At 40.7% G+C, this 26,575-nt stretch overlaps 1 protein-coding gene across 3 annotated transcripts in view; it reads left to right on the forward strand.

Annotated features, from left to right (window-relative positions):
- Window positions 1-438: 438 nt before the first annotated feature.
- Window positions 439-26,575, forward strand: part of LOC129818662 (transcriptional regulator Erg-like) — a 105,958-nt gene continuing 79,821 nt past the window's right edge. For all 3 annotated transcript variants that reach the window (XM_055874784.1, XM_055874812.1, XM_055874821.1), the window contains exon 1: window positions 439-566. The gene's annotated coding sequence lies outside the window, so the exon portion shown is untranslated. The remainder of the gene's footprint in view (window positions 567-26,575) is intronic.

A 26,575-nucleotide genomic window follows, 5' to 3' on the forward strand; every position in this document is an offset into this window, starting at 1 on the left:
TTCTTCAAGGTTCTGAAGGGGTTCACTGTAGCCTACACATTCCCATACACACCCTACCTACCTGTCAATACATAAAATTCCACTTTCACCAGTTGAATCAAAATAGTTTTTACTATTTGATATGAATAGTGAAGTAGTCACATGCCATAATTGTTAAACTATAGGCTTTTAATATATAGGCTACTGTATACTACAAATGCAGTATATATTTACACATACTAGAAAAGCATGCTTACTAAAACACATTTAGATTAAAAATCGTTTTTTTCAAAAGAGGTAGTCGTGATAAATAACATTCAGAGATAACAAATAAAAAGCGCGCTCTCTCTGTCTCTCTGTCTCTCTCTCGCTCTCTCTTTCTCTCTCTCTCACGTGCGCACAGTGGTGTGTTGTGTATGACTTGCCTCCATTCTCCAATATCCTAGTAGTAGATGCCGTTTGGCCGCATTGAACCAGCAGTTCATTGAGACAACAAAAAACTAAAACCTCGTTCTTTATTTTTTCCCCCCGGTGTGGCACCTTCTGTTTCCTTCACCGACAACGATTCAACGTTTCACGACCAAACTGTAAGTCGAAGCGTTATTATCAAAACTTTTACAAATAAAAGTTGATGCATCGGTTTGTGCCAGTTTCGCCGTAGCTGATCTGGACCGAGCAGCTTTATCTCAATTATAGTGTATTACATTATAATGTTTCTATCAAACTTTTTGAATGGAAAAGTTTGTAGTGAATTTTAGGAAGGGAGGGCATTGAGCATGTTCAATGATGATGCATGATGACCCGAAGTGATGGTCCGTGAGTGACAGTTGACAGGTCGGATAGTTTGTTCGCTCCCCGATGAGTAGGCTACATTTATGGCAGACCTTTTAGTGAAACAATTGCAAAGAAACCAAAGGTCAATTAGAAACTATAATTTTATTTTATGAATTGTCATTAGTTCATAACATTACACGTTTACAATTTCTGAAGCATTTTTAAGAATTGAAGAAAGTCCTAAAAGAGATCAAATAAGTAGACTAAATAGATTAGAAATATCTTAAAATACAATGTGCTATTGTTCTCTTAAAAAGTCTACCATCCTGTATCAAAACCTTTCACACGAGAAGGTTGAATTTCAATTGAGTATGCTATGCATTTGTCATGTAGCCTACTATTATTGATGCAATACCGACAAAAGTAGTTGTGGACATGTGGTAATTGTGGGCTATTATTAGTATTATGCTAAGTGGGGTTTGAGTCCAACATTTCATAGGATATAACAACAATCTGACAATTAGGCCTATATGATGTTTGGATTTTTTAAACTAAGCTGATTGCAACAACAGATTTATGGGGATTTTCATTGACTATTCTGAAATATTCCTGGAATATTGAGCAGCAAAGGCCAATTTACTGATTTACTATACTATACTTTACGATAGCTCTAGTTATGATCAATACTAGACTGCAACAAACTTAACACAACTTAAAACTGAAATTGTCTCCCTGTATAATCATATCAACAATGTGAATACTTGTTCACCACTGACTACTAAATCAGGGTCACAGAGGGATTCTTGGTAGACTTAAACAAATCTACTTTGAAACAAAAGTATACACCTCAAACACATGGTTATTGGCTTAAAAAATGAAGACACCTGTACCATGTCAGGCATAGAGTTAAAATGTATTCCATTTTGAGTTTGCATCCAAATATTATACTTTATATACATCACAGAAGATTGAAATATATCAAAACTGTTTAACATCAAAACACCGGATTTTCATCCGTTTTCTTAAAGTATTATTTATTAATTATGATATTATGAAAAATATGAATAACATTCCACCCATGAGACCATAGACGGTGCTTTTGGTCATTGACCACAGGACAGGGCTATGAGATGTCTCCCACGCTACCTCCGGAGGTAGTGTGGGAGACATCAACACCACATACTCACCTCTGAGTGGTACAGTAAAGACAACGGCTCTCCCACACCACATGTCCCTGCAAGACAGCATTTTTGCTCTGTTAGCCAAATTGAATTAAAGGCTTTAAAATATCCACACATTTGTGAATAATTGCATTAATCAAGTGTGCAACATTATGTGCAATATGGTTTAGATGAGAAGCTCCTGTATAGTTTGATTTGCTATCTTTATTTTGTTTGTCTATATACTATGGTATTTACGGTATGCTAATAGCTGCATTCACACATGAAGCAGCAATGTGGCAAAATCCAAGGCTAGTGTAAACAGAGAAGTTGCAAATCTGAGGATGAAGAGAATCCACCAGGAAGGAAATATACATGGCCTATGTCTTTCCTTTATCAGTTAAATAATGAGTTATCAGTCCATCAGCTGCTTTTATAATGAGAACAGTTCAGTGCAGAATCACAATTAATTATATATATTTATAATTAAATCTACACAGTGATTTATGTAGTGGGCAGTAAAGTTTGACATGTGTACACAGTATATTATATATACATTACATGCGACTCGTAATGAGACTAAGCAATTAGCCTATTAAAATGTTTATCTGACTCCATAAAGATAATTAAAATATATAGTACAAGCAAGCATTAGGCATTGTTGATGCTGACTAGCAAGAATTGGTCTGAGAATTGTCTATATCAAAGGCAGATATTTAATTAACATTATACAATGAATGATTACATTATACAAGGCATAAACCTAAAGTTACAAGCATTAACAAGCATTACAAAGCATACTTCTAGGCATATACACTACCGTTCAAAAGTTTGGGGTCACTTAGAAATGTCCTTGTTTTTGAAAGAAAAGCACATTTTTTGTCCATTAAAATAACATCAAATTGATCAGAAATACAGTGTCGACATTGTTAATGTTGTAAATGACTATTGTAGCTGGAAACGGCAGATTTTTAATGGAATATCTACATAGACGTACAGAGGCCCATTAATTAACAGTAACCATCACTCCTGTGTTCCAATGGCACGTTGTGTTAGCTAATCCAAGTTTATCATTTAAAAAGGCTAATTGATCATTAGAAAACCCTTTTGCAATTATGTTAGCACAGCGGAAAACTGTTGTACTGATTAAAGAAGCAATAAAACTAGCCTTCTTTAGACTAGTTGAGTATCTGGAGAATCAGCACTGGCTCTAACCCGAATAGAAAAGGGAGTGGGTGGCCCCCTGTGCACAACTGAGCAAAAGGACAAGTACATTAGAGTGTCTAGTTTGAGAAACAGACGCCTCACAAGTCCTTAACTGGCAGCTTCATTAAATAGTACCTGCAAAACAGCAGTCTCAACATCAACAGTGAAGGGGCGACTCTGGGATGCTGGCCTTCTAGGCAGAGTTGCAAAGAAAAAGCCATATCTCAGACTGGCCAATAAAAAGAAAAGATTAAGATGGGCAACATAACACAGACACTGGACAGAGGAACTCTGCCTAGAAGTCCAGCATCCCGGAGTCACCTCTTCATTGTTGACGTTGAGACTGGTGTTTTGCGGGTACTATTTAATGAAGCTTTCAGTTGAGGACTTGTGAGGCGTCTGTTTCTCAAACTAGACATTCTAATATATACTTGTGCACCGGGGCCTCCCACTCCACTTTCTATTCTGGTTAGAGACAGTTTGCGCTGTTCTGTGAAGGGAGTAGTACACAGTGTTGTACGAGATCTTCAGTTTCTTGGCAATTTCTCGCATGGAATAGCCTTCATTTCTCAGAACAAGAATAGACTGACGAGTTTCAGAAGAAAGTTCTTTGTTTCTGGCCAGTTTGAGCCTGTAATCGAACTCACAAATGCTAGTTCTCCAGATATTCAACTAGTCTAAAGAAGGACAGTTTTGTTGCTTCTTTAATCAGAACAACAGTTTTCAGATGTGCTAACATATTTACAAAAGTTTTTTTGAATGATCGATTGGCCTTTTAAAACGATAAACTTCGATTAGCTAACACAACGTGCCATTGGAACGCAGGAGTGATGGTTGCTGATAATGGGCCTCTGTACGCCTGTGTAGATATTCCATTAAAAATCTGCCGTTTCCAGCTACATAGTAATTTACAACATTAACAATGTCTACACTGTATTTCTGATCAATTTGATGTTATTTTAATGGACAAAAAAATGTGCTTTTCTTTCAAAAACAAGGACATTTCTAAGTGACCCCAAACTTATGAACGTTATTGTCGATCCTAAGGTTAACTTAGAAGACAAAGCATGAACAAAGAGATGCCTATTAGGCCAGAGGCTTAGAAGCCTAGGAAATGAGGATTGAACATACAACCTTCCTCCATGGACTGGAACCATGATAAGCGAGAGAACAAAGGTATTTCATTCCATTTATAACATCTGAAGGTGCAACCTTTCAACCCAAAACCAACCACCACTGACCAATCAAACAATACCAATTTTACAATAACCTAAACACTGCCAGGCCCAATCTCCATGGGATGTCACAGCATTTAAAGGCTTGTGTGGGGGATCAGACTAATGTAAATAAGACAGAATTCCTGAGAAGACAATGGAAACCTTTGCATAATACAGTCATTCAGAGTCCACCCTGTACAGATACAAGTAACCATAGAGATAATACATCCATGTAGATAGCATCACAGTTATCCTCAGTGAACACGTTTCAGGGAGATATCAAACATGGATACTATATCATTATTCAGTCACATTAGTCAGTCCTCTAGATACTGTAACAGAGAGATACACAATGGCTGACTAGTCCTTGGGCATTGTCCTTTGTGCTTTCCTTGTGTTCCTGGACCATTTGCATTGCTGCTCCAGGTGACAGAAAGCACATAAATTATGGACAAACCTACATTTATAGAGATTATCAACTGTTTATAAGCCATTTATAACACAATAATGTATAGATATATACATTAATATATATTTTTTTAACTACTTTTGAACTAGAATAAACTATATAAGATATTTCCACAATATAATGTCTTAAAATTTCCTCCAATCAATTTTTTCTTCTCAAGGCTCGCAGTTTAGGCCCATTTATTCCACATACACATACACGTAACACACACACACACACACACACACACACACACACACACACACACACACACACACACACACACACACACACACACACACACACACACACACACACACACACACACACACACACACACACACACACACACACACACACAGCCACTAACACCCCAGACCATTCTGCATAATTAAATCATTTACTGCTGTTTTGTAAGCTTATGTCTTGGTGATTTATGTGGTGGGGATCGCTTCTGCAACATCTGGTTTACTCCTTTATCGTATAAAAATGTAGATCACCATTCCAAAGGCAACATTTAACATTGGGTTGCCAGGTCTTTTCCGGCCCATGTGTCACGTCTTCTGAATTAGATTTTGGCTGAACATTTACCCAGTAGGCTCTTTGTTTCTGAGTGAAAGAACTGATCCAATGATTCAACAAAGTGCATGTTGAAAAAATATTTACTCGTAATTCCAAAATAGGTTACTTATGGGTAATTCCACGGTAACGTTTTTTTTTACTCTAAAATGTATGGCAAACAAAATACATTGATTTCAAAGTTTAACAATCCATACAACTCTATACACACAGACTTATTTTTATAATTTATATCGAAAAATTTACAAAAACAAATTTAGTGGAAGAACTGTGCAGACGCTAACTTAGGTATCTGAATTCTATGAGAAGTCAAAAGAAAAATTACAGCTGAGCAAAGCTTATGAAAGAAACGCTCTGTAGAGGCTTATTTCCATAGCCTATTATTAGCAATGTGGGCTACAATCTACCTACAATGTATAGAACTCTAGGCCTAATAATAGAGGAAGATTAGGCAAAAATGTTAATTATTGAATAAGTATCCAGTTCTGGGGACAGCAGAGTTGCGTGCTCTGCAGCCGGGCCCTTTATGATTTGGTCAATAGAGGGCGATACCATTATATATCACAATGTTTTATGGGTACTTAGTCACGATAGGACAAAAATTGACATCGCCCAACTGTACTCAGTACTGTACTGTGTTGTACTGTACTATAATGTGCTCTACTTACTGTACTGTGCTCTAAGTAGTGTACTGTACTATGCTATCCAAACTTGTGAAACATACGTCTATAATAGGTTCAGATTTAGTCCAGTCTGGTCTGTCTGTGGACATTAACATCAAGACCAGGGTGGACTGGCCAAATTTCAACTACTTTTCAACATCCATGGATATCAAATCAAATCAAATTTTTATTAGTCACGTGCGCCGAATACAACAGGTGTGGACATTACAGTGAAATGCTTACTTACGAGTCCCTAACCAACAGTGCAGTTTCAAAAAATACGGATAAGAATAACAGATAAAAGTAACAAGTAATTAAAGAGCAGCAGTAAAAAATAACAGTATATACAGGGGGGTGCCAGTACAGAGTCATTGTGCGGGGGCACTGGTTAGTTGAGGTAGTATGTACATGTAGGTAGAGTTAATTAAAGTGACTATGCATAGATGACAACAGAGAGTGGCAGTGGTGTGGAGGGGGGGGGGGGGGGCAATGCAAATAGTCTGGGTAGCCATTTGACTAGATGTTCAGGAGTCTTATGGCTTGGGGGTAGAAGCTGTTTAGAAGCCTCTTGGACCTAGACTTGGCGCAATGGTACCGCTTGCCGTGTGGTAGCAGAGAGAACAGTCTATGACTAGAGTTGCTGGAGTCTTTGACAATTTTTAGGGCATTCCTCTGACACCGCCTGGTATAGAGGTCCTGGATGGCAGGAAGCTTAGCCCCAGTGATGTACTGGGCCGTTCACACTATCCTCTGTAGTGTCTTGTGGTCGGAGGCCAAGCAGTTGCCATACCAAGCAGTGATGCAACCAGTCAGGATGCTCTCGATGGTGCAGCTGTAGAACCTTTTGAGGATCTCAGGACCCATGCCAAATCTTTTCGGTCTGGGGGGGAATAGGTTTTGTCATGCCCGCTTCACAACTGTCTTGGTGTGCTCGGACCATGTTAGTTTGTTGGTGATGTGGACATCAAAGAACTTGGAGCTCTCAACCTGCTCCACTGCAGCCCCGTCGGTGAGAATGGGGGAGTGCTCGGTCCTCTTTTTCCTGTAGTCCACAATCATCTCCTTTGTCTTGATCACATTGAGGGAGAGGTTGTTGTCCTGGCACCACACGGCCAGCTCTCTGACCTCCTCCCTATAAGCTGTCTCGTTGTTGTCGGTGATCAGGCCTACCACTGGTGTGTCATCGGCAAATTTAATGATGGTGTTGGAGTTGTGCCTGGCCGTGCAGTCATGAGTGAACAGGGAGTAAAGGAGGGGGCTGAGCATGCACCCCTGAGGGGCACCTGTGTTGAGGATCAGCGTGGCGGGTGTATTGTTACCTACCCTTACCACTGGGGGCGGCCCATCAGGAAGTCCATGATCCAGTTGCAGAGGGAGGTGTTTAGTTCCAGGGTCCTTAGCTTACTGATGAGCTTTGAGGGCGCTATGGTGTTGAACGCTGAGCTGTAGTCAATGAATAGCATTCTCACATAGGTGTTCCTTTTGTCCAGGTGGGAAAGGGCAGTGTGGAGTGCAATAGAGACTGCATCATCTGTGGATCTGTTGGGGCGGTATGCAAATTGGAGAGGGTCTAAGATTTCCGGGATGATGGTGTTGATGTGAGCCATGACCAGCCTTTCAAAGCACTTCATGGCTACAGACGTGAGTGCTACGGGGCGGTAGTCATTTAGGCAGGTTACCTTAGTGTTCTTGGGCACAGGCACTATGGTTGTCTGCTAAAATACGTTGGTATTACAGACTCGAAAAGGGAGAGGTTGAAAATTTTAGTGAAGACAATTGCTAGTTGGTCAGCACATGCTCGCAGTACATGTCCTGGTAATCTGTCTGGCTACTACGGCCTTGTGAATGTTGACCTGTCTAAAGGTCTTACTCACATCGGCTGCGGAGAGCGTGATCACACAGTCTTCTGGTACAGCTGGTGCTCTCATTCATGTTTCAGTGTTATTTGTCTCGAAGCGAGCATCCGTCCGGTAGGCTCGTGTCACTGAGCAGCTCTCAGCTGTGCTTCCCTTTGTAGTCTGTTATGGTTTGCAGGCCCTGCCACATCCGACATGCGTCAGAGCCGGTGTAGTACGACTCGATCTCAGTCCTGTATTGAGATCGAGCCTGTTTGATGGTTCGTGGTTGGTTTGTCAGAGGGCATAGCGGACTTTCTTATTAGCTTCTGGCTTAGAGTTCCGCTCCTTGAAAGTGGCAGTTCTAGCCTTTAGCTCAGTGAAGATGCTGCCTGTAATCCATGGCTTCTGGTTGGGGAATGTACGTACGGTCACTATGGGGACGGAGTCATCGATGCACTTATTGATTAAGCCAATGACAGAAGTGCTGTACTCCTCAATGCCATTGGAGGAATCCTGGAACATATTCCAGTCTGTGCTAGCAAAACAGTCCTGTAGCTTAGCATCTGCTTCATCTGACCACTTTTTTATTGATCTAGTCACTGGTGCTTCCTGCTTTAATTTTTGCTTGTAAGCAGGAAACAGGAGGATGGAATTATGGTCAGATTTGCCAAATGGAGAGCGAGGGAGAGCTTTGTATGCATTTCTGTGTGTGGATTATAGGTGGGCCAGAGTTTCTTTCCCTCTGGTTGCACATTTAACATGCTGATAGAAATTTGGCAAAACTGATTTAAGTTTCCCTGCATGAAAGTCCCCGGCTACTAGGAGCGCCCCCTCTGGGTGAGCGTTTTCTTTCTTGCTTATGACGGAATACAGCTCATTCAATGCTATCTTAGTGCAAGCCTCTGACTGTGGTGGTATGTAAATAGCTACAAAGAGCATAGATAAAAACTCTCTCTGTAGCTAATGTGGTCTGCAGCTTATCATGAGAAACTCTACCTCAGGCGAGCAATAGCTTGAGACTTCCTAAGATATCGTGCACCAGCTGTTGTTTTCAAAAATACATAGACCGCCGCACCTTGTCTTACCAGACACCGCTGTTGTATCGTATAACCAGCCAGCTGTATGTTGATATTGTTGTCATTCAGCCATGACTGCATGAAGCATAAGAAGCTACAGTTTTTAATGCCCCGTTGGAAGTTTAATCTTCCAAATAACTTGGCCATTTTATTGTCCAAAGATTGCATGTTTGCTAGCAGAATTGAGGGGAGTGGGGGTTTATTCGATCGCCTCCGACTCCTCAGAAGGCAGCCCGCCCTCCAGCCTCTCTTTCTCCACCTCCTCTTCACGCAGATCACTGGGGACGGGGCCAATGTTCCCAAGGGAGCCGTATATCTTCCACCTCGGGCTCGTCAGAGTCTTGAAAGAAGAAAAAGGATTCTGCTAGTCCGTTGTGAGTAATCGCAGTCCTGATGTCTAAAAGTTATTTTTCGGTCATCAGAGATGGTAACGGCACCATTATGTACAAAAATAGTTAAAAAATAAGTTACAAACAACGCAGATAAACTAATAAAAAACACAATCGGTTGGGGGCACATAAAACGTCTGCCTTCTGCTCCGGTGCCATCTTAGTGTGATGGTGGTGTCAGTCGGTGCTCAGTAGGTGAAGATGCCTATTACAGTAAACGGAAAGAGAGGGGGCTCATGGGTAGAGCTGAGAATTGCCACGGACCTCACAATATTATCACAATACTTAGGTGCCGATACAGTATGTATTGCGATTCGACACTGCGATTCTATTGCGATTTGATGTTCCAAACTTATTGCTCACTATATATCTGCTGAAGAGAGATGAGAGAGAGTATAAGAAAGTTTTGATCAGTCAGGGAAATAAAAGTACTGAAAACATGTTGGCTCACTATTTAAAAACAAGTCGGAGAGCAAGCTATATGATGAAAAATTCTGCTGTTTTGGCACAGGTACAGCCGACCAATGATGGCTAACGTTACCTACAGTAGAACAAAAACATGTATATATTCAGACCCCTTGACTTTTTCCATATTTTGTTACATTACAGCCTTATTCTAAAATGTATTAAATATAAATTTCTTCTCAGCAATCTGCACATAATACTCCATAAAAAACAGAAATACCTTATTTACATAAGTATTCAGACCCTTTCCTATGAGACTCGAAATTGAGTTCAGGTGCATCCTGTTTCCATTGATCATCCTTGAAATATTTCTACAACTTGATTGGAGTTCACCTGTGGTAAATTCAATTGATTGGAGATTATTTGGAAAGACACACACCTGTCCATATAAGGTACCACAGTTAACAGCGCATGTCAGAGAAAAAACCAAGTCATAAGGTCGGAGAAAATGTCCGTAGAGCTCCGAGACAGGATTGTGTCGAGGCACAGATCTGGGGAAGGGTACCAAAATATTTCTGCGGCATTGAAGATCCCCAAGAACACAGTGGCCTCTATCATTCTTAAATGGAATACATTTGGAATCACCAAGACTCTTCCTAGAGTCTGTGGAGATAGGTTAACCTTCCAGAAGGACAACAATCTCTGCATCACTCCACCAATCAAGCCTTTATGATATAAGCCAGACAGAAGCCACTCTTCAGTAAAAGGCTCATGACAGCCCACTTGGAGTTTGACAAAATGCAACTGAAGGACTCTCAGACCAATAGAAACAAGACTTTTCTGGTCTGATGAAGCCACGATTGAAGTCTTTGGCCTGAATGCCAAGCGTCACGTCTGGAGGAAACCTGGCACCATCCCTACAGTGAAGCATGGTGGTGGTAGCATCATGCTGTTGGGATGTTTTTCAGCGGCAAAGACTGGGATAATAGTCAGGAACAAGGGAAAGATGAACGGAGCAAAGAACAGAGAGATTCTTGATGAAAACCTGCTCCAGAGCGCTCAGGACCTCAGACTGGGGCGAAGGTTCACCTTCCAACAGGACAATGACCCTAAGCACACAGCCAAGACAATGCAGGAGTGGCTTCGGTACAAGTCTCTGAATGTCCTTGAGTGGCCCAGCCAGAGCCCTGACCGGAACGCGATCGAAAATCTATAGAGAGATCTGAAAATAGCTGTGCAGCGACGTTCCCTATCCAACCTGACAGAGCTTGAGAGGATCTACAGAGAGAAATGGGAGAAACTCCCCAAATACAGGTGGGCCAAGCTTGTAGCGTCATACCCAAGAAGACTCAAGGCTGTAATTGCTGCATAAGGTGCTTCAACAAAGTACTGAGTAAAAGGTCTGAATACTTATGTAAATGTAACATTTCAGTTGATATTTTCTCATAAATCAGTAAAATTTCAAAAAACCTGTTTCTGCTTTGTCGTTATGGGTTGTGGTGTCTAGATTAATGAGGGGGGAAACTATTTAATCCATTTTAGAATAAGGCTGTAATGTACTTTCCTATTTCATGTGTATGTAATAGAATAAATGTGTCAAAAACGAATGAAGACATGAATAAATGCATTTCTATAACTTCCAAAATTTTTGAGTACCAAGATAGCTGCACAGGGGCTTCAATACAGCGCCCCCTGTCATTCATCCAGGATTTATACACATCATTGGTACCGCCCAGGAGTAGAATCAGGGAAAGATCACTCGAAAAACTCACCACTGTCGGACACCTGGCAGACAGCTTAACCAATTATGCCCCAGCCGCCCCAGAAGCCTCGATATTGAGCAACACTTAATGAATGAGTGCGAAACAGTATGTACGAAAAGTGTGAAAATGTATCCACTTACTGTAAGTCACCCTGGATAAGAGCATCTGCTAAAATGACTAAAATGTAAAAAATGTATGGTTGGACTGGTGATGGTGAGAAAGATGTGATGGGATTGCTTAGAGGTGTGGTGTCACAATGTTTATTCCTAGTTGCCTATGGGGCTGTATAGATTTATACAAGTCATATTGCACCCCAACACCCAATCTATCAACCAGTCTAGCCCAGCTCTGTCCTCGCCTCAGCCACAGGCCTGTCTGGGCACACACAAGCTGTGGCACGTATGGGGAAAGGGAGGGTGCAGAGGACATGAGAGTGGCTCAGGAGGGTCCTCATACAGTAGAAATACAGTAATGATAGTGTGTATAAAAGTATTTAGGCTGTCTGTTCATGGGAATGTATTTTTTGTCAGGGTTGTTGGTTCAGTGTCAGAGAAAGAGAGATATAGAGAGAAAAGCAAGAGAGAAAATGACCCACTTTCTGTCATTTCCCCAAGTAGCCGACAGATTATATTTTATCTTCCTCTCTTCCTCTTCCATCTCAGGTATAGATGGGCAATTGGGAAATATGATAGACAGACTTAGCCAGACAACGGTCAATTACAAAGACCAAAGCAAATACTGTAATGGTCTGTTTCATTGGGCTGAAGAAGGAGCCAAACTTGTCAATGTTAAATGTTTCTTACGTAAATTACTGCAATTTTTTTTGTCAATATTGAGATATGGAAACTGTATTTCTTACAATTATGGGTTCAAGTGTCCTCTTCTGCTGAGGAGATGGGTGCTGGGTCTTCAACACATCTTTGAATGCTGGAAAAGCAGAGTAGAGTAAAGGCAGTCTGATGCCTTCTAATCCTCACAGCCACCATACACTGTATTACTGTGTGTTTGTGTGTGTGTGTGTGTGTGTGCAAGAGAGAGTGAACTGAGGCACAGCAATGTCACAGAAAAAGTACAGTGTGAATACCTGTCTGTGTATCAGGGTAGCTGTGGACATGTGCACATGTGCTTATACTTTTATGTGTGAAGTGAAGCGCAGCAGTGTCGCAGTCGGCCACTGTGACACAATAGAATGCATGCAGCTACCATATAAAAGCCGAGAAATGGTGCTGTAGACGGCCATAAAGGCCAGGCCTGGCTGAACCAGGGGGAAGGAATGAGGTGGTAAACCCCACACTTGGCCCTGCACAGACACAGCACAGGCCTGGCTGGCTAATTGAAAACGTGTGTGTATGTGTGTGTTTGTGCGTGTGTGTGTGTGTGAGTGTAAGTGCAGTGTGAGCCTGTTAAAGTATATGTGTATAAGTGCGAGCGAGACATCGCACAAGTATGAGTCTGTCTGCGCTCATGGCGATATGTCCACCAGTGCCTTAGCCACACCAACATCCTCTACCCCAGCTTCACCATCCCCATGAACCAGGTCCAACATCTTTGTTTTTGTTCGGCGAGCTGCAGTTTCTTCGCCCTGTGACTGCTAATTAAACCATCCCGTAAATATTCCATTATAGGTAGTAAAACTTAATTTTAGATTTCCTGCTCAGCACAGCGTTGCGGCTGATTGCTAGCACACTTGCAGGAGGGGGCACAAGGGGTTGCGAGGGGCAGTGGCTATACTGTGGCGTGCACAGGGGCCATGGTTAACCTTGGTAAAGAAGAGGCCGTCTCTCGCCCGTTAAAGGCCTTTTATCACGTGGTAAACCTGCTCTCTGCTGGTCCACACAACTGTACACTAGAGCCTACTGCTCAACTCAATAACCACAGGAACAGTAACAGCGAAGAAGGTCACGTTAATGATGAGGGGTCACACTAATGACAGTACTTACTGTCACTTTAATGACAAGAGTGGTTGATGTCAATAGTTTACACCCCAAAACCAACCCATTGACTTATCCTGAATCAGCTGCTGTGAAGGTATTGTTACTTTGGTCCTGTTCTTCACTAATGATAAGGTGTTAACTTAAGGAGTTTGTAATTTGAACAACTTGGTTAGCATAATCATCACCCTTCTCGTCGTGGAAGTATCTAGTCTCCATGAGACGAAGAAGCAAAATATTTCAATGCTGGGACCACAGTTAAAATTATGAATTGTTTGCAATGATGTACACTATTCAAGCTACTCTGGGCTATTCAGATACATTCATACAGTATACTGTAGTATTACACAACATAGAGATCAATTTGGTTTCCACTCTGATGGAAAATGCACAAAGATGATATAATGTAGAAGTGAATGAAAGTCCAGTCAGATATGAGTCATCTACTTTGCTGGAATAGAGTGAGTGAGTCAGTGAGAGCTCACCCAACCTGCAAGTAATCATCTCCTTTCACAGCTGGGGGTCTCTATCTCTCTCAATTAAATTCAAGGGATTTACTGGCATGGGAAACATATGTTAACATTGCCAAAGCAAGTGAAGTAGATAATAAACAAAAGTGAAATAAACAATAAAAAGTAATAGTAAACATTACACTCACAGAAGTTCCAAAAGAATAAAGACATTTCAAATATCATATTATGTCTATATACAGTGTTGTAACGATATGCAAATAGTTAAAGTACAAATGGGAAACATAAATATGGGTTGCATTTACAATGGTGTTTGTTCTTCACTGGTTGCCCTTTTCTTGTGGCAACAGGTCACAAATCTTGCTGCTGTGATGGCACATGTGGTAATTATTTTGTTGTTTTCTCATGATTTGATTGGGTCTAATTGTGTTGCTGTCCTGGGGCTCTGTCGGGTCTGTTTATGTTTGTGAACAGAGCCCCAGGACCAGCTTGCTTAAGGGACTCTTCTCCAGGTTAATTTCTCTGTAGGTGATGGCTTTGTTATGGAAGGTTTGGGAATTGCTTCCCTAAGTGGTTCTAGAATTTAACGGCACTTTTCTGGATTTTGATAATTAGCGGGTATCAGCTTAATTCTGCTCTGCATGCATTATTTTGTGTTTTACGTTGCACACTGAGGATATTTCTGCAGAATTCTGCATGCAGTTTGGTGTTTGTCCCATTTTGTGAATTCTTGGTTGGTGAGCAGTCCCCAGACCTCACAAACACATGGGGCAATAGGTTCTATAACGGATTCAAGTATTTTTTGCCAGATCCTAATTGGTATGTTGAATTTTATGTTCCTTTTGATGGCATAGAAAGCCCTTCTTGCCTTGTCTCTCAGCTCGTTCACAGGTTTGTGGAAGTTACCTGTGGCGCTGATGTTTAGGCCGAGGTATATATCGTTTTTTGTGTGCTCTAGGGCAACGGTGTCTAGTAGAGGTCGACCGATTATGATTTTTCAATGCCGATACCGATTATTGGAGGACCAAAAACACTGATACCGATTAATCGGGTGATTTTTTTTAAATGTATTTGTAATAATGACAATTACAACAATACTGAATGAACACTTATTTTAACTAATATAATACATCAATAAAATCAATTTAGCCTCAAATAAATAATGAAACATGTTCAATTTGGTTTAAATAATGCAAAAACAAAGTGTTGGAAAAGAAAGTAAAAGTGCAATATGTGCCATGTAAGAAAGCTAACGTTTAAGTTCCTTGCTCAGAACATGAGAACATATGAAAGCTGGTGGTTCCTTTTAACATGAGTCTTCAATATTCCCAGGTAAGAAGTTTTAGGTTGTAGTTATTATAGGAATTATAGGACTATTTCTCTCTATACCATTTGTATTTCATTAACCTTTGACTATTGGATGTTCTTATAGGCACTTTAGTATTGCCAGTGTAACAGTATAGCTTCCATCCCTCTCCTCGCTCCTACCTGGGCTCGAACCAGGAACACAATGACAACAGCCACCCTCGAAGCAGCGTTACCCATGCAGAGCAAGGGGAATAACTACTCCAATTCTCAGAGCGAGTGACGTTTGAAACGCTATTAGCGCGCACCCCGCTAACTAGCTAGCCATTTCACATCGGTTACACCAGGCTAATCTTGGGAGTTGATAGGCTTGAAGCACAGCGAATAGCTTCTGGCAAAACGCACGAAAGTGCTGTTTGAATGAATGCTTACGAGCCTGCTGCTGCCTACCACCGCTCAGTCAGACTGCTCTATCAAATCATAAACTTAGTTATAACATAATAATAACACAGAAATACAAGCCTTAGGTCATTAATATGGTCGAATCCGGAAACTATCATCTCGAAAACAAGACGTTTATTCTTTCAGTGAAATACGGAACCGTTACGTATTTTATCTAACTGGTGGCATCCATAAGGCTAAATATTCCTGTTACATTGCACAATCTTCAATGTTATGTCATAATTACGTAAAATTCTGGCAAATTAGGCGGCCCAAACTGTTGCATATACACTGACTCTGCATTCAATGAACGCAAGAGAAGTGACACAATTTCACCTGGTTAATATTGCCTGCTAACCTGGATTTCTTTTAGCTAAATATGCAGGTTTAAAAATATATACTTCTGTGTATTGATTTTAAGAAAGGCATTGATGTTTATGGTTAGGTACACATTGGAGCAACGATACGCACCGCATCGATTATATGCAACGCAGGACACGCTAGATAAACAAGTAATATCATCAACCATGTGTAGTTAACTAGTGATTATGATTGATTGATTGTTTTTTTTATAACATAAGTATAATGCTAGCTAGCAACTTACCTTGGCTTCTACTGCATTCGCGTAACAGGCAGGCTCTCCTCGTGGAGTGCAATGTAATCAGGTGGTTAGAGCGTTGGATTAGTTAACTGTAAGGTTGCAAGATTGAATCACCCGAGCTGACAAGGTAAAAATCTGTCGTTCTGCCCCTGAACGAGGCAGTTAACACACCATTGCCTAGATAAATAAAGATTAAATAAAGGTGTAAAAAAATAAATAAAAAATGGCCAAATTGGTGTCCAATAATACCGATTTCCGATTGTTATGAAAACTTGAAATCGGCCCTAATTAATCGGCCATTCCGATTAATCGGTCGACCTCTAGTGTCTAGATGGAATTAGTATTTTTGGTCCTGGTGACTGGACCTTTTTTGGAACACCATTATTTTTGTCTTATTGAGATTTACTGTCAGGGCCCAGGTCTGACGCTGTAGGCCCTCCTTGGTTGGTGACAGTAGACATTTGACTTCTGATTCAAGTTGGGTGAGGCCGGGTGCTGCAGACTGTTCTAGTGCCCTCGCCAATTCATTGATATATACAGTTGAAGTCGGAAGTTTACATACACCTTAGCCAAATTCATTTAAACTCAGTTTTTCACAATTCCTGACATTTAATCCTAGTAAAAATTACCTGTCTTAGGTCAGTTAGGATCACCACTTTATTTTAAGAATGTGAAATGTCAGAATAATAGTTGAGAGAATGATTTATTTCAGTTTTTATTTCTTTCATCACATTTCCAGCGGGTCAGAAGTTTACATACACTCAATTAGTATTTGGTAACATTGTCTTTAAATTGTTTAACTTGGGTCAAACTTTTTGGGTAGCCTTCCACAAGTTGGGTGAATTTTGGCCCATTCCTCCTGACAGAGCTGGTGTAACTGAGTCAGGTTTGTAGGCCTCCTTGCTCGCCCTAGCTTTTCCAGTTCTGCCCACACATTTTCTATAAGATTGAGGTCAGGGCTTTGTGATGGCCACTCCAATAACTTGACTTTGTTGTCCTTAAGCCATTTTGCCACAACTTTGGAGGTATGCTTGGGGTCATTGTCAATTTGGAAGACCCATTTGCGACCAAGCTTTAACTTCGTCACTGATGTCTTGCGATGTTGCTTCAATATATGCACATTTTCTTTCCTCATGGTGCCATCTATTTTGTGTAGTGCACGAGACCCTCCTGCAGCAAAGCACCCCCACAACATGATGCTGCCACCCCTGCGCTTCACGGTTGGGACGGTGTTCTTCGGCTTGCAAGCTTCCACCTTTTTCCTCCGAACATAACGATGGTCATTATGGCCAAACAGTTCTATTTTTGTTTCATCAGAGCAGAGGACATTTCTCCAAAAGTACAATCTTTGTCCCCATGTGCAGTTTCAAACTGTAGACTGGCTTTTTTTATCGCGGTTTTGGAGTAGTGGCTTCTTCCTTGGTGAGAGGCCTTTCAGGTTATGTCAATATAGGACTCGTTTTACCGTGGATATAGGTACTTTTGTATATGTTTCCTCCAGCATCTTCACAAGGTCCTTTGCTGTTGTTCTGGGATTGATTTGCACTTTTCGCAACAAAGTACGTTCATCTCTAGGAGACAGAACGCGTCTCCTTTCTGAGCAGTATTGTAACGATTGTTGTCTGGAGAAGGAGAGGAGGATCAAGGTGCAGCGTGGTAAGTGTTCATATTTTTTTATAATATACGAAAACACTTGACAAACAACAAAAACGACAAACGAACAGTCCTGAAACGTGAAACAAAACACTAAACAGGAAACAACCACCCACAAACAAAAGTGGGAAAACAGGCTACCTAAATATGGCTCCCAATCAGAGACAACGATAGACAGCTGCCTCTGATTGGGAACCACACCAGGCCAAACACACAGAAACAGAAAACCTAGACCTACCACATAGAACACCCAGACATAGAATACCTACCCACATCACACCCTGACCAAACTAAAAATAGAAACATACAAAGCAATCTACGGTTAGGGCGTGACAGGTATGATGGCTGCATGGTCCCATGGTGTTTATACTTGCATACTTTTGTTTGTACAGATGAACATGGTACCTTCAGGCATTTGGAAATTGCTCTCAAGGATGAACCAGACTTGTGAAGGTCTACAATTTTTATTCTGAGGTCTTGGCTGATTTCTTTTTATTTTCCCATGATGTCAAGCAAAGAGGCACCGAGTTTGAAGGTAGGCCTTGAAATACATCCACAGGTACACCTCCAATTGACTCAAATTATGTCAATTACCCTATCAGAAGCTTCTAAAGCCATGACATAATTTTCTGGAATTTTCCAAGCTGTTTAAAGGCACAGTCAACTTAGTGTATCTAAACTTCTGACCCACTGGAATTGTGATACAGTGAATTATAAGTGAAATAATCTGTCTGTAAACAATTGTTGGAAAAAATGACTTGTGTCATGCACAAAGTAGATGTCCTAACCGACTTGCCAAAGCTATAGATTGTTAACAATGAATTTGTGGAGTGGTTGAAAACGAGTTTTAATGACTCCAACCTAAGTGTATGTAAACTTCCGACTTCAACTGTATGTTGAAGAGATGGGGGCTTAAACTGCATTCATGTCTCACCCCACGGCCCTGTGGAAGGAAATATGTGTGTTTTTGCCAATTTTAACCGCACACTTGTTGTTTGTGTTCATGGGTTTTATAATGTTGTATATTTCCCCCCCAACTCCACTTTCCATCAATTTGTATAGCAGACCCTCATGCCAAATTGAGTCAAAGGCTTTTTTGAAATCAACAAAGCATGAGAAGACTTTACCTTTGTTTTGTTTTGTTTGTTTGTCAATTAGGGTGTGCAGGGTGAATACGTGGTCTGTCGAATGGTAATTTCGTTGAAAGCCAATTTGACATTTGCTTAGTACTGTACATTTTTTTCACTGAGGAAATGTACAAGTCTGCTGTTAATGATAATGCAGAGAATTTCCCCAAGTTTTCTGTTGATATCCCACGGTAGTTATTGGGGTCAAATTTGTCTCCACTTTTGTGGTTTGGGGTGAACAGTCCTTGGTTCCATGTTTCTCTCTCGCTCTCGCTCTCGCTCTCGCTCTCGCTCTCGCGCTCTTTCGCTCTCTCAATTCAACGAGCTTTATTGGCATGGGAAACATGTACATTGCCAAAGCAAGTGAAATAAACAATTAAAAGTGAATAGTAAATATTACCTCACAAGTTCCAAAATAATAGAGACATTTCAAATGTCATTATGTCTACAGTATATACAGTGTTGTAACGATTTGCAAATAGCTAAGTACAAAAGGGAAAATAAATAAACATAAATATGAGTTGTATTTACAATGGTGTTTGTTCTTCACTAGTTGCTCTTTTCTTGTGGCAACAGGTCATTCTCTTTCTCCTCTCTGGTGGATTGATTCACCTTGTTGGCTAACATCAGTGTTTAGTGTTTTGCTGGATGTGTTCTATTAGATTGGTAGAGAAGTTCAAAGACATGCCGCTTGCCAACAGTCCTCTGGTTACTACCTGAGAACGACATTTATTTAGGAGAATGATACCAGCTACAGTGCATTTGGAAATGATTCAGACCCTGTCATGGAGCGCATGTCGTTTGCCAACAATACTTTGACATATGGCGCCAAGTTAAGTGTTTGTTTTGCACGCCAGTTACAGGATCTGCATACAGGTGTGTCAAGCTTGTAGCATCATACCAAAGAAGACTCAAGGCTGTAATCGCTGCTAAAGGTGCTTCAACAAAGTACTGAGTAAAGGGTCTGAATAGTTATGTAAATGTAATATTTCAGTTTAGTTTAGTTTTTTCATTTCTAAAAAACAGTTTTTGCTTTGTCATTATGGGGTATTGTGTGTAAATTGATGAGGGGGGAAAAAGTCAAGGTGTCTGAATACTTTCCGAATGCACTGTATGTCAGATAATGTAAGAGAATATCTAGTCAGTCGATGTATTGGTGCTGTACCATTTGTTTGATTGTCCCATAGAAATAAATATACACTGGCTATAGTATGGCTCATGCATATGTTTCTCTATTTACTTCAATTTGACTGAGTCATTGTATTGTGGTTTAGTGTGTAGGCTATATTTATTTGGCTTAATTTTTTTGCATAAGCCTCTTTGACTCTTATATTATAAACACAGATTTCATCTTACATGTGATCAGCCCTTCAGATAACTTTTGTTTTTCCAAAGCCCATTTGTCAATGTATAGTGTCAGTGTTCATGCTTTTCCTCGTAAGACATCTGATTCCCTTTTAGCTGTATTAAGTCATTAAGTTGTATTCTTGTTTTTCCCTCAGCAAACTGACACTGTTACATTTCAAATGAAAGAGGTTTGTGGATAGCTGGAAAGGCTGAATAATTTGGCGCACTGCTCTAGAAATATCCAATGCATGCGTAGGTGGAGTCAAAGCAATGCTATAGTTACAGCTTTCCATGAAGCTTTAAATGCATTTATTTTCCCCAGGCTTAAATTCAACCATCCCTGCTAAAGTCATGGAAGTGATAGAGCTTCTCTGCACATGATCAGATTGTCCATGTATTGGTTTAATTTCTGTGAAGCTATGCACATAGACAGACAGGCAAACAGACAGCCAGAAAGACAGCCAGCCAGCCAGCCAGACATACAAACAGACAGAGACTGACAGACTCACAGACACACAGAGAGCCAGCCAGCTAGCCAGATGGTTGAACGGATTTATGGTGAGCTTTATTAGATTGCATACAAAATCAATCATTTCCACCATGACAAATTCTACCTGGCAGTCCTCTTGCTATAGTTGAGAGAGAAAAAGAGAGATTGTTAAGTGAAACTTGTCGTAAAGTTAGCGGTTCACAGGGAGTGAGAAGGCTGGATTCCCTGTCTGTTTTTAGCCTATATGTGGAGAGGACTACAGACCATGAGGGCCACAGGCATGTATGGGGTTAGAATGCTATGCTTTATGACTCCAGGCAGCCAGAAGACATGACGCACTGTGAAAAGCCAAAATAACCCAAAGTTATTGATGCTCATTATACATTTGTTTAGATCTTGTGTTCACCAGATAAGCATAGTTTTAAGTTGCAAGTTTTATTAGCTGTATGTACAGGATACACATGGTACACCTTCCAACGAAATGCTTACTTGCATGTTCCTTCTCAACAATTCAACAATAAGAAATAACAACAATAAGAAATAATAAAAGAGAAGAATATAAAAAACAAAGTAAATGGCTCAGTAGAATAGAATAAATATTTTAGCATCAGTAAAATACAGGAAGGCATAATTTATAGTACAATATTTACTCATGTATCAGGGAAGGGGGGAGGGCATGTGTGCTAAGGTGCGGAGATTCAGTGGAGGAGGTCAGTCCAGTTCAAGTGTTCAGGAGGCTCAGAGACTGTTTCTATTAGACCTCATGCTCCGATACCATCTGCCCGACGGTAAGGGAATGAACAGATCATGGCTGGGATGCGTGTGGTCCTTCATGATGTTGTGGGACTTCTTTAGGCACCGTTTCAAGTAGATGTCCTGGATGAGAGAAAAAATAATAACAACAAAATAACATTGATGTGGATCCCTCAAATGTTAATGTGGATCGGGGCGTTCCCTCCTCTGCTTGCTGAAGTGAACAGTCAACTCCTTTGTTTTTCTGACATAGAGGGAAAGGTTGTTGTCATGGCACCACAATGTCAGTTTACTTACCTCCCTTATCTTCTTATGACTGGGGGCAGTATTGAGTAGCTTGGATGAATAAGGTGCCCAGAGGTGCCCAGAGTAAACGGCCTGCTACTCAGTCCCAGTTGCTAATATATGCATATTATTAGTATTGGATAGAAAACACTCTGAAGTTTCTAAAACGTTTTGAATGATGTCTGTGAGTATAACAGAACTCATATGGCATGCAAAAACCTGAGAAAAAATCCAACCAGGAAGTGGGAAATCTGAGGTTGGCTGTTTTTCAACTCATTCCCTATTGAAGATACAGTGGGATATGGGTCATGTTGCACTTCCTAAGGCTTCCACTAGATGTCAACAGTCTATAGAACCTTGTTTGATGCTTCTAATGTGAAGTGGGGCAGAATGAGAGGGGAATGAGTCAGAGGTCTGGCAGAATGCTTTGAGCTCGTGACGCTTGTTCACGTGAGAGCGAGCTCTGTTCCATTTGCTTTTCTGAAGACAAAGGAATTCTCCAGTTGGAATATTATTGAAGATTTATGTTAAAAACTTCCTAAAGATTGATTCTGTACATCGTTTGACATGTTTCTACGGACTGTAACGGAACTTTTTGACATTTCGTCTGCTCCTAGTGAACGCGCTTCATGACTTTGGATTTGTTTACAAAACGCGCTAACAAAAGTAGCTATTTGGACATAAATGATGGACATTATCGAACAAAACAAACATTTATTGTGGAACTGGGATTCCTGGGAGTGCATTATGATGAAGATCATCAAAGGTAAGTGAATATTTATCATGTTATTTCTGACTTCTGTTGACTGCACAATATGGCGGATATCTTCTTGGCTGGTTTGGGCTCTGAGCGCCGTACTCAGATTATTGCATGGATTGCTTTTTCCGTAAAGCTTTTTTGAAATCTGACACAGCGGTTGCATTCAGGAGAAGTGGATCTAAAATTCCATGTATAACACTTGTATCTTTGATCAACGTTTATTATGAGTATTTCTGGAAATTGATGTGGCTCTCTGCAAAATCACTGGATGTTTTTGGAACTACTGAACATAACGCGCCAATGTATACTGAGATTTTTTTATATGAACTTACAGCAGAGGGCTGAGGACACAACCCCAGTGGGCCCCTTTTTTAAGTCAGTGTGGGTGATTCTCATGAAACCAACTGAAACCATGTTTGTGATGAATTCAGCTATATAGCCTCTAAAAAACGTAAACAATTTACTATCATATTAAGGCTCACTAAGTTTGATTTCTGTCTCTTTAAATTGTTTTGGGCTTTAATCTTATTTTTGTGTTTTTTAAATAAAATGTTTTCTCAAAATCTCATTACTGTAATGCGTCCAGGTCAATTTTGTAGGACTTCACATGCATTTAATTTATAAAAATAACTAACATATTTAATTAAAACCAATTAAATATTGTTTAAAGTGGTACAGTACATATTCAAAGACAGTTATCATTTCTGGGTATTCACATTACAAACTAGTCATATTTTAGACAAAATTCATGTGTCCAAGCCATGGTTCTCATTACAGTAGCATTTCTTCAAGTTCCTGTACAAGTACAGTGTTTTTTTGTTATACATTTATTTCGACCCATAAGAAGAAGAGAAGATCAAATATGACTACAATTTACATTTGATAATTGCTCTCGTACACCCCATTTACCCATTTTATATTGTCATTACCGTAACTGTGTAATACTTGATGTTTGAGCAAAGTATTATGTGTGAGCAAAGTATTATTTAACAATTTACAGTATAATAGATTAGAAAGAGTATGAATCTTTTTTTTGTTGCTGAGTCATAATTGCTTCTGCCATTGTTAGCAAAATTTGGGAAGGGCTTCTCATTACCGTAATGCCCATTTCTCATGACCGTTTCTCATTATGTGTGCAACAGATACACGCTAACCAAACATCAGTTCTAGGTGCATGCACGATTTAATTAAAGGGTAACTACACCATTTTTTTATTGTTGATTTTTTCCAGACCTAAAACATTGTCTCCTGGTGTGATTTAAGCATTGTTAGCACATTCATTCTTTTTGGTTTTCTATTTGAAAAGTTTGAATAAAACCAGTTAATTTAATAAATCTAGCCTAGCCTAAGACATAGACCTAATGCCTGCGCTAATGCCTGTTAGCGAAAACCTGAATATATATGTTTTTACCAACCCTGCCCCTTTCACGACCCTTTCACATCTCACCACTGCTAAAAAAAATCTGGGGGAAACACTGAGTTACCATTTATAATTTAGAGACTTTTAAAAGGCACATTACACTTTTTCACAGTTTTCTGATGTTGTCAGAGCTCAAAGTGGTCTTTTGTTAACAAATGTCCCCATCCTAGACCATCTGTTTTGCTACTCATTCACTCAACCTATTGTGTCCACTAGTCTCATTCACACAGAACTACCCTACGCCTCCAGATGACTAGTGAGGTCGGTCGCCCGACAACCTGCCCACTCGACCCCTTCCCCTCCTCCCTTCTCCAGACCATCTCTGGAGACCTTCTCCCATTCCTCACTTCCCTCATCGACTCATCCCTGACAATTGGCTATGTCCCCTCTGACTTCAAAATGGCCGAGTTGCTTCCCTTCTAAAGAAACCAATACTCGACTCATCTGACGTCAAAAACTACAGACCTGTATCCCTTCTTTCTTTTCTTTCTAAAACACTTAAGCTTGCTGTCTCTGATTAACTTTCTTGTTATCTCTCTCAGAACGATCTTCTTGACCCTAACCAGTCAGGCTTTAAGACGGGTCACTCAACCGAGACTTTCTTCTCTGTGTCACAGAGGCTCTCTGCACTGCCAAAGCTGACTCGCTCTCCTCTGTTCTCATCCTCCTAGATCTATCCGCTGCCTTCGACACTGTGAATCATCAGATCTTTCTCTCCACCCTCTCAGGGCTGGACGTCTCAGGCGCTGCACATTCTTGGATTGCATCCTACCTGGCAGGCTACTCCTACTTGGTGATGTGGAGAGGATCTGTGTCTGCACCATGTACTCTCACTACTGGTGTCCCCCAGGGCTCAGTTCTAGGACCTCTCCTCTTCTCTCTATACACAAAGTCACTTGGCTCCATCATATCCTCACATGGTCTCTCCTATCATTGCTATGCGGATGACACTCAACTACTTTTCTCTTTCCCCCTTCTGACACCCCGGCGGCGACATGCATCTCTGCGTGCTTGGCTGAAATCTCAACTTGGATGTTGGCCCACCACTTCAAGCTCAACCTCGACAAGACGGAACTGCTTTTCCTCCCAGGGAAGGCCTGCCCGCTCAAAGTACTCTCCATCATGGTTGACAACTTCACAGTATCGCCCTCCCAAAATGCAAAGAACCTTGGTGTAACCTTGTACAACACCCTGTCGTTCTCTGTAAACATCAAAGCAGTGACCCGCTCCTGCAGGTTCATGCTCTACAACATCCGTAGAGTACAATGCTCCCTCACACAGGAAGCAGTGCAGGTCCTAATCTAGGCACTTGTCCTCTCCCGTCGGACTACTGCAATTCGCTGTTGGTTGGGCTCCTCGCTTGTGCCATCAAACCCCTGCAACTTATCCAGAATTCTGCAGCCCGCCTGGTTTTCAAACTTCCCAAGTTCTCTTATGTCACTCCGCTCCTCCGCACACTCCTCTGGCTTCCAGTCTAAGCTCGCATCCACTACAAGACCATGGTGCTTACCCACGGAACAGCAAGAGTAACTGCCCCTCCCTACCTTCAGGTTATGCTCAATCCCTACACCCCAATGCCACCTCAGGTCTCTTGGCCCACCCACCCCTACTTTCTATGCCTGTGATATGTGGTTGTCCAACCTAGCTCTTAACCTTTCACGAGTATCTACCCCGGGTCCGGGAGCACCCCCCACCCCCCCACACTGAGTAGCATAGCCTAGCATAGCGTCACAATTAAATAGTAGCATCTAAATATCATTAAATCACAAGTCCAAGACACCTAATGAAAGATACAGATCTTGTGAATAAAGCCACCATTTCAGATTTTTTAAATGTTTTACAGGGAAGACAAAATATGTAAATCTATTAGCTAACCACGTTAGCAAAAGACACCACTTTTCTAACTCCATCAGTTTCTTACTCGATCAGGTGCTATCACCAATTCGGCTAAACTAAGATATTGATAGCCACTAACCAAGAAAAAACCTCATCAGATGACAGTCTGATAACATATTTATGGTATAGGATAGGTTTTGTTAGAAAAATGTGCATATTTCAGGTAGATATCATAGTTTACAATTGCACCCACCGTCACAAATGGACTAGAATAAATACATAGAGCAACGTGTTTACCTAATTACTAATCATCAAACATTTCGTAAAAATACACAGCATACACTAATCGAAAGACACAGATCCTGTGAATACAGACAATATTTCAGATTTTCTAAGTGTCTTACAGCGAAAACACAATAAATCGTTATATTAGCATACCACATATGCAAACGTTACCAGAGCATTGATTCTAGCCAAAGAGAGCGATAACGTAAACATCGCCAAAATATATTAATTTTTTCACTAACCTTCTCAGAATTCTTCAGATGACACTCCTGTAACATCACATTACAACATACATATACAGTTTGTTCGAAAATGTGCATATTTAGCCACCAAAATCATGGTTAGACAATGACAAAAGTTGCCCAGCTGGTCAGA

This window comes from Salvelinus fontinalis, chromosome 2 (genome assembly GCF_029448725.1).
Source record: "Salvelinus fontinalis isolate EN_2023a chromosome 2, ASM2944872v1, whole genome shotgun sequence".
Taxonomy (NCBI): domain Eukaryota; kingdom Metazoa; phylum Chordata; class Actinopteri; order Salmoniformes; family Salmonidae; genus Salvelinus; species Salvelinus fontinalis.